Here is an 8,712-nt window from a genome sequence, read left to right as displayed (position 1 = left end):
CACTGTCACCTCGGTCCTCTTTAGTTCCCCATCACTGCAGAGCTGCCTGCAACCAGGCGAGAGTTTCCACAACCTGTTTATCTCAGGACAGCCCGAAGGGTCTTTCTCCTTTGCAAGAGTGCACTCGGCTGTGGCAGCTGTGATTAGAGCTCATTACAAGATCCCTGGGGCTGGAAGTGAAGTCCAGCTCCTTCCCCTTGTCAGGCCACATCCATGGCCCCTCACTGGGCAAAGTCCAAATGCCCCAGCCGCAAGGCCTCAGCCTTGTCCGTGTCCCCATCTGAGTCCTCCCACACTCTGCATGAACCTCCCTGGCTCCTCCCTCATTTCCCACAGCCCTGTGTCTGCCAGTCTTGCTGTCCTAAACTCATCCCCAGCCACACTCCAGCCATGCAGGGCTCGGTCTGGATATCTCCCTCTCCAGGAAGCCCACCCTGACTGCTACACTCCATGGAAGACTAGGCGTCTCCCTACCCCTACTCTACCCTACACCCACCTAACACATGAGAATTAAAGCTACCAAAGGCTGAGTGGCCTTTAACCACCGCGGCTTTAACCACCCCATGCCTGGCACAGCAGGTGCACAGCAGTCTTGTCTGTGCCCTCTCGCCAGCCCCAAAGGACACCCTTCTCCCTGTGTCACTGTCTACTACTGAGCTATAGAAGCACCAAGATGGGGGGGGGAATCCCACGTGCAGGGCTCCTTCCCCAGAGCAGTGCCTGGCACATAGCAGGGCCTCAGCAGACCCAAAGCTCTGTAGTTGGGAAGAGTTTTTGTTTCTGAGCGCCCAGCTTTGCGTGCCATGAGGCAAGCTGGCCACCAGAGGGCGACAGGCAAGCGCGTTCTGCCCCATGCCAGCTCCCTGCCGGCCGCCCGTGCACCTGCCTAGGGCATCATTCCTCGCTTGCTTTTAAGAGTCTGGGTCTCCCTTCACAGCTCACTGCCAGCGACCACCCTGGGCCAGCTCTGAGCCCGTGGCTGTTAGACGCGGGCTGTCACCAGCATCATTTAATCCAAGCAACCCGTCTCTAGAGCTGCCGGGCTGGGCTCTGATTCTGACCTTGAGCTCTCCTATCCCACCAGCCTGAGCCAGCCGCCTCTCACCAGCACCCAGGAACCCCTGACCTCACAGCTGCCCCTCTCTACTGCCAAACCACTCCCCTTCCCAGACCTAAAGAGATCCAGACACCCTGCCAACCAAACTCCCATCTCCCCAGGGCAGCTAAATTGCAAGGCGGAGTTATGTCAGGAGACGGAGTGGAGCTGATTTATGCTAAGGTGCACATGGCTGATGGAGTCATGATATTTCAGGATAGCCCGATCCAAAACATCCAGCATCCCCAAAACAAAAACTGTAGACCCTCCTCCTACCACACACAGTGGCTCACCCAAGACACACAGCTGTTCTTAGCTGCACACTACGAAGCTATGATACTTAGTTTCCTTTAATCCAAACCAAATGCAGCTGGTGAAGAGTGAGTCAGTCTGCCCAGGGGCCAACCCCTTGCGAGGCTGGCTCGCGGCTGACTCTTCCTCGGGGCGTCCGCCCAGAGACACCGCAGCCCAGCCCTGGCATCTCCCTCCCATGGATGGCTACGCTCTTTGCTGTGCCCCAGCGCCCACATCGCTAACTGCACCTCTCCCTGGGTTAGTCAGGTCCCAAACGTGTGTTAGATAGAGCCTTCCCAGCCATGCCAACATCCAAGCTGTTAATAGTGACAGGGACGAGTGTTAGACCTGCTGTTAGAAAGAACGAACTCGGCAAGCCATTAGTTCCCGCTGAAAGGGACAGATCAGAAAGGCAGGAGTTAGTCAAGGTGAAGGAAGGGTTAATTAGGGGCCGATGGGAGCCAGGCCAGGAGCCCGGAGCCCCTAGAGGGGCAGGGTTGGCTGTTAGTGGTCAGCCCCTGGGGCAGCCAGGGCCAGGCAGAGAGTAGCTGGGCGGGAGCGAGAGTTAGTGCACGGGAGCCAGAGATTAGCCCAAGGCGACCAAGGTGCCTACTGGAGGTGAGGCAGGAGGTCACCCCCAGGTGTGGCCCTGGTGTGAGCAGCTGGCGGGCTCTGGGGGAGGTGGGCTGTTGGGAACAGGACAGGGAGCTGGGGTGGCGGGGGACGCAAGGCGGGGGCACCTGAGCTGCTATAGCAGCTCCTCCCCGCGCCCTGCTTCCTCCTCCAGAATACGCCATGCCCAGGGCAGAGCTGTGCCCCCTAGCTTCTGTGTATGGGACGGGTCTTTCCCAGTGACTTCCGGTGTGAAAAAAAAAACGACCGGGAACTCTACTTCCGGAAAGCCGCCTCTCAGCCTCAAGTACGGGAAGGGCCGCTCTAGCTGACTTCCTGTGTTGGAAAGGGCCTCTCGTTGGTCACTGGCCCCGTTTCTCTCTGGCTTGGGCTAAGGGCAAGCCCCTCTCAGACTTCCGAGTCAGAACGGGCCCTGTCTCCGCCTTCAGATATGGGGACGGCCTCGCTGGCTGGCTTCCTGTGAGCAAAAGGCTCCACTCATCATTTTTCAGCGTGGACACGCCCTCGCCATGGCCATCCAAGATGGGGGCGTCTCAGCCGGATGACTTCCGGTGTAGAACATACCCCCTTCAGGACTTCCTGGTTGGGGCTCTTGTCCCCTCTCGTTGCACCCTTGGCTGGGAAAAGCCCAGAGCTCCACTGTCTAGACCCGCAGGCCTCCACACTCACGCCCCAGAGGGTTCTCTGGTCCTGCCCACACCCTGTGGCAACCAAGGCTCAGAGTCCAGCTGCCCTCCAGCTGCAGGGACCCCTCCCCTCCCCCCTCCCCCTTGCATTGTTCATAGAGCATTGTCCCCTGCCTCAGACCTGGCCCAGCGGGCTCTGTTGTCCCAACAGCCGGTGTGGGGTTGCAGAGCCGGCCATCTGTCTACAGGGCCAGCCCTGGGCCACGTGCTTGCCAAAGGGAAGGGGACCAGGCCCCCAGGGGTGGGTGGGGGGCCCAGAGCTCGGCAGGGCTGGGGTTAGTAAGAAAACAGGGTTAGTAGGGGCTGGGTTAGTAAGTCAGAGCGCAGCGCCAGCGGGCGGGGGCACCTCAGCAGACACACAGGGGAGTCGCCAGGAGGGAAAGGCAGAAGGCACGCGGGTCCGTTAGTGTGTTATGGGGCGGGGTGGGGGCGCCCCTGCGTTAGACGAGTTAGTAATGGGGCGGAAGAGCCGCCTCCAGGAGGGAGAGCTGAGGAGGAGGAAGAATGGGCAAGGGACGGCCAGGGCTTCCAAGGGAGTGTCTGGCCCCAGGCAGAAGGGTCTGTGTGCAGAACGCCCAGAGACCGGGGCCCAGGCAGGGGGTGGGGTCCCCGGGGTTTCAGTGCGTCCCACCCCCACCCCCACCCTTTTTATTTTAAGTATCTGCCCTGTGCCAAGACCCTTTATTCTGGGCACGCCTCACTGCAGCCTGTGAGGTAGGGGTCAGCGGGAACAGGACCAGAGAAATGAGTGCTCAGAGACAGACAGGAAGTGGCAGAATTGGCGCGCGGGCGTGACTCGCCCTGCCCTGCATTGTGGGTCTGCACAAAGACCCCAGCCCTCAGGCAGGGAGGGTCCTGCAGAGCCTCCTCTGCCCCCACGTCCCAGCCCCTGGAAAGGCCCATGAGCTGCGCGGGTTAGTAGGGTCCGGCTGCGGGAGGGGTTAGTAGGGCATGCTCGGGCCTGGTTAGTGGGTTAGTTGGTTGGCAGAAGGCCAGCACCTCGTCACACAGCGTCCCGGCCGAGCCCTGGGTTAGTAGGTTAATCACACATGCAACACACTTCCCCCGGCCCCTCCAGCTGCAGCCCCACCAGCCCAGGAGCGGGGCCCCACCAGGGCAGAGGGTCCACCTGGAAGTCCCCGGGGTCCCACAGAATCAAACCCAACCACGTGCACCCTGCCTGGAAGCATGGTGGCTGTGGGTCTCCAAGCCCCTCCTCCCCACCCCGCCACCCCCACCCCCAAATACTTCAGTTCTCCTGAAAGTGGATTCTACTTGTTCTGAATGGAAACCCCTTGCCTGGTTCTAGGCAGCCCATTCCCCCAGGGGCTGGATGCTTCCACCCCTGGGCACACGCACGCTACACCAGCATCACACCACCAAACACCCGGTCCCCCAGAGCCACCATGCCCGGTGGACACCAGGACTCCACCTGCTCCAACCACTGGCCTGTTCTCCCCCACGCCCTCCAGAATCTGCAGTGAGTTGACCTGGATCCTGCAGCCGAGTTCACATCCCTGGCCCCTCCTGCTCTGCCCCCTTTCCTGTCGATGCTACTGGGCACCCGAGGGCACCCTCGCTATGCCATCTGCCTCCCTGCTGCGTTTTCCTTCCCAAAACCCCAGCCTCGCTTCTCTCATGGTTCACAATGATTTCTACGAGAAAAGAATGCCGTGTCCAGAGAAGCTAAGAGCCCTCCCTTCCTTGTCCTGGATGTCCCGTGAGCATTCTAAACGCTCTGATGAGCCCTGCACCAGAGAACCCGTGGCATCGGGGCTCTCTTTTCAACATCTAGAACATACAGTGTGGCTCTCTGCTCTAATTTTTCCCCCAAGAAGCTCTTGTCTATACATATTTTTTTCCTCCTACAAGGCTCTGGTGGGTTCGGCCTCAGGGGTTTTATCCCTGCCCCTGGAGGACTCAGAACCTGTGCCTTAGTAGACGGTCCTAGCCCCTCATCTCCAGCTCCCCAAGAGCTGGTTTCTTCCCCCTGGCCTGGCCGTGAAATCCTAAATATCTGAACCATGACCTGGTCTTTACCCGTCTGCTCTCCTTCTTCCCCACCCCCTGGCGGCTCCCACAGGAAAGGCTCCAAGTGGGTGCTCAATTCTAATGACAGAAGCAGAATTTAAACACCCCGGGGGCTGGGGTTTGGAACACCCGTGTCCCATGTCAGGGTTTCTGGTTCAAGTCCTGGCTGCTCGGCTGCCAATCAGCTCCCTGTTAATGCACCCGCCTGGGAGGCAATGAAGATGGCCCAAGTGCTTGGGCCTCTGCTGCCCACGTTGGGAGACCAGGATGGAGCTCCTGGCTCCTGGCTCCTGGCTTCAGGCTGGTCCAGACCTGGCTGTTATGGCCATTTGGAAAGTGAATCTGAAAAATGGAAAAAATTTCTCTCCCCCCACCTTCTCTCTCTCTCTCTCTCTTTCTCTCTCTCTCATTCAAATAAATAAATCTTAAAAAAAAAAAACAAACAGAGTAAATACCCCAGAAAGCACATGAGCACATGAGCTACCATGGAGGCTGTGAAATGCAATCACTTCCCCTAGCCGATGAGATACGGGGAAGGGCTGGACAGCTAAGTGGCTGGGTTCTCCAGTCCAGCGTGCCAACAATAGATAAACCCTAACTCCACACTCCCAGATGGATGGCAGTGTTTACCAAGCAGCTACTAACGCCCTGGGCCAAGCACACGACCTCATCAGATCCCTCTTTGCTCCCAGGAGAGCGCGGGGCGCCCCCTGCAGGTGGAAGCCGAGGCTAGCAAAGGGGAGTGGACTGGTCGGAGTTGGTGGGGCAGAGCTCACAGCCAAGACCTGACCTGGCTCCCAGGAGGTGCCTCCTCCCGCCCTGGTCCCCGCCAGCTCCACCTGTGCCCAGATGCCCCCAGCCCACCCTGGCCCTGCACCTGGCACCTCTCCACATCTGCTCCTCCCCATCCCTGGTTGAAGAGGCGATGGCCCCAGCTCTCCATGCCTGACACACAGAACCGTCTCCCCCAGAGTCCATACGGGCCCAAGCCCTGAGCCCTGTGTCACTGCATGCAAGACGGGACCTCCAGGGCTGTGCTGAAGGGGGTATGAGGTCATCGGGGCGGGGCTCTGGCCCAACAGGGCCGAGGACCTCGTAAGCAAGGACACAGCAGAGGCGCCATGGGCAGAGGACTTGCTGAAAACCAGCCCTGGCATCTGGGCCATCCCAGCCTCCCCAGCTACGGGAAAGTAAAGGGCCGGTGTTTACGCCGCCCTGCCTGCGCCTCCTCCCCACCCCAGCTACGGGAAGGCACTGAGATGGCCGACCGCCTCCCTAGGGGTCTACTCACAGATGGACAAGGGAGCAGTGGGGACGGGGGTTGCCAGCCTCTGCTCCCAGGGCCAGCATCCAGCCATGGTGGGAGGAGCTCCAGGGGTCCGACTGGGACACAGCATCCTGAGATGGAGCCTGGGCAGCCCCTCGGGCCTGCAGGTGGCAGCATCGCACCGGAGCTGGCTGTGTCTTTCCTAGTGCATCTCCCTGGCCTCGGCGCCTCCTCACCTGGGAACTCTATCTTTCCCGGACACTGCCCCTACTGCCCCTCTAGCTGCAGCCCCACCACGCCCCCAGGGCTGGAGCACCCTGAGGCCAGGCCCCTACTCCTCCCAAGCCACCAGGGAAAGTGTCCCCTAGGAAGTCCCCACAGCCTCCAGCCCGTGCAGAGCCCCTCCCGACCCCTGTCTCACGCCTGCTGCCAGTGCGGCTTCCGCTGAGACACAGCCCGAGGGAAGGCGTGGTCAGGGAGACCTGGCCCCAGGTCGCAGGCAGGGACTGGAGGAGGAACCAAGTCCAAGCGGGGTCAGGAAGTGACCCCCAGCCCCAGACACTGGAGCCCAGCAGGTGCGGCGGGCAGGCGGCGGCTGCGGCCCCTGCTGTACCCTTGAGCTGCCCTTGACATCCAGTTCAGTCCTCAGTGGAGCGTCAGCCAGGGAGGGCTCGTGTCCACAGCAGACTCTGTCCTGTGCGTGGGGAAGGCTGAGGTCTTGGCAGAATCACCCAGAGGTCCAGAAACCACCAACAGCTGCTGGCACCAGGCCTGGAGTCCTGGCCATGCGGCCGGAGCAAAGGCTCCTGGGAGAGACACAGCAGGGGAGACTAAAGCCATGGCCTCCATCCCCAACTTCCCGCGGCTCCCCTCTCCCAGCCTAACTCGGACACTCAGAGACCCCAGCACCCTCAATACCCACACAGGGTCGGGGCGAGAGCTTTGGGCACTAAAACCTTGCAGAAATCTCAGGATCGGGGAGGAAGTATATGTAGCTGTGAAGCCCCCTAGACACACACACGCACACACACACACACTACCGCCTGCCCCCAGGCAGGGTTAGCTCAGAGCGTCACAGGGGAGGGGACAAGGGCTCGGTGGGTGGCACGGACCTTCAGAGACCTCAACTGGTGTAAATTCTGTTTGCCACTTTCCCACTGAGGGCATCTGCACCCCACCCACCAGCACCTGCGCGTGCGCGCGCGCACACACACACACACACACACACCTTCGCTGACCCCCCGCGGCTACAGCTTCTCACCTGAAGATCCCAGGGAACAGCACAGGGCATCTCAGGCGCTCGCTGCTGGATCCCCGTGTCCGGCTCGGAGAAGGGACGCAGTGCGTGCCCTGCTGAAGAGAGGCGCCTGCTCGAGTCACGGCCATGAGCACACCTGCCCCACGTGGACCAGAGAGAACACACAAGCCTGAAGCCTGCAGCCCCCGCCCCCCCGGGGAAGGGGACAAGGCAGGAGGCTATTCTAGCCCCCATCAGACCAGGCTCAGTGCAGCCTCCCTCTCAGCCCCACCCAGATCACACCTGGCAGCCTCCAGCCAGTGCCTCGGCAGCCCAGGCCGGGCTCCGGCTCCAGCTCCTTCCCCATGTCGACCCCACAGCTCCATCCTGGAAGGAAAAAAAAAAGCACCAAACACAACGCGAGAGAAAACAACATCCAGCCCTCACCATCCCCCTTACCCCTACCCCAACCCCCGCCCCAGCCTGGGCGTAGCCAGAACTCACTGCTGGTGAGCAGGTGGCCTGGGAGCCAGGGGGCGGGGCGCACCACTCTACCTCCCCTGGCTCCCACCCCAGAACATCCCCAGAGAGCCCGGAGGCCAGGTCTCCCTGCACCACCCCCCACCCAGCTCCCCAGCGAGGGCACAGGTGACCCGAGAGAATGTAGGAGAAACTTGCAGCTTGCTGATGGCTGGGAGGGAGCACTGGACAGCGAGTCGGGAATCCAGAATACCGATCGCCTTTTCTTGCACCCCACAAAACATGGACAAGCTGTTTCTTTCTGGCACAGAGGTAGAAAAGTGAGTAGGGGCCTCACGGATTACCCTCCCTCCCTCCCTCCCTCTTCCTGATCCCGGGATCCAGCACTTTTTGAACAGGCCAGCAGGGGGCGGACCAGAGGGCTTTGGGCTGGCCAGTCCCACACTTATCTGCAAGGTGGCTCCTGCTGCCCGTGCAGGTCCGGAACAATCTGGGCGCTCCCTTCTGTCTCCTGACCCCGGATCGCCGGATCGCCGTACTCTGCAAACAGCCCCGGCTGCTCAGAGCAGCATCGTTTGACCGTCAGTGACCCCTGCCCCGGCTCCTGTGGCCCCAGAATCCCTGATGTGACGAAGGCAATGGCAGCTTTGCGGGAACTGGAGCCCCTGTCACAGGGGCAGGCACGGGGCACAGTGGTTAGGACACCGCTCGGGAGGCTCGGATCCCATAGCAGAGTGCCCAGTTAGAGTCCTGGTTCCAGGTCCCATCCTGCTAGTGTGCACCCTGGGAGGCGGCAGGTTGTTGGCTCAAGCATTTTAGTCCCTGCCACTCACAGAGGAAAACTGGACTGAGTTCTAGGCTCCTGGCCCAGCCCCGGCTGTTGCAGGCATCTGGGAAGTGAATCAGCAGATGGAAGATCAATCTCAATCTCTCTCTCTCTCTCTCTCTCTCTCAGCCTTTCAAACATTTCAACTATATGAAAGGAAAT

At 60.7% G+C, this 8,712-nt stretch overlaps 1 long non-coding RNA gene across 1 annotated transcript; it reads right to left on the bottom strand.

Annotated features, from left to right (window-relative positions):
* Nucleotides 1-5,608: 5,608 nt before the first annotated feature.
* LOC133752214 (uncharacterized) lies at nt 5,609-7,622 on the bottom strand. Its single transcript, XR_009864907.1, has 3 exons — nt 7,548-7,622; nt 7,269-7,357; nt 5,609-6,813 (listed from the first exon to the last, which is right to left on the bottom strand). It is a non-coding gene; the product is annotated as an uncharacterized LOC133752214 (long non-coding RNA).
* Nucleotides 7,623-8,712: the final 1,090 nt, after the last annotated feature.

Source organism: Lepus europaeus, chromosome 23, assembly GCF_033115175.1.
Source record: "Lepus europaeus isolate LE1 chromosome 23, mLepTim1.pri, whole genome shotgun sequence".
In the NCBI taxonomy this organism is placed as follows: Eukaryota; Metazoa; Chordata; class Mammalia; order Lagomorpha; family Leporidae; genus Lepus; species Lepus europaeus.
Note: the sequence above shows the minus strand (reverse complement) of the source record. Positions and strands in the feature narration are given on the sequence as shown.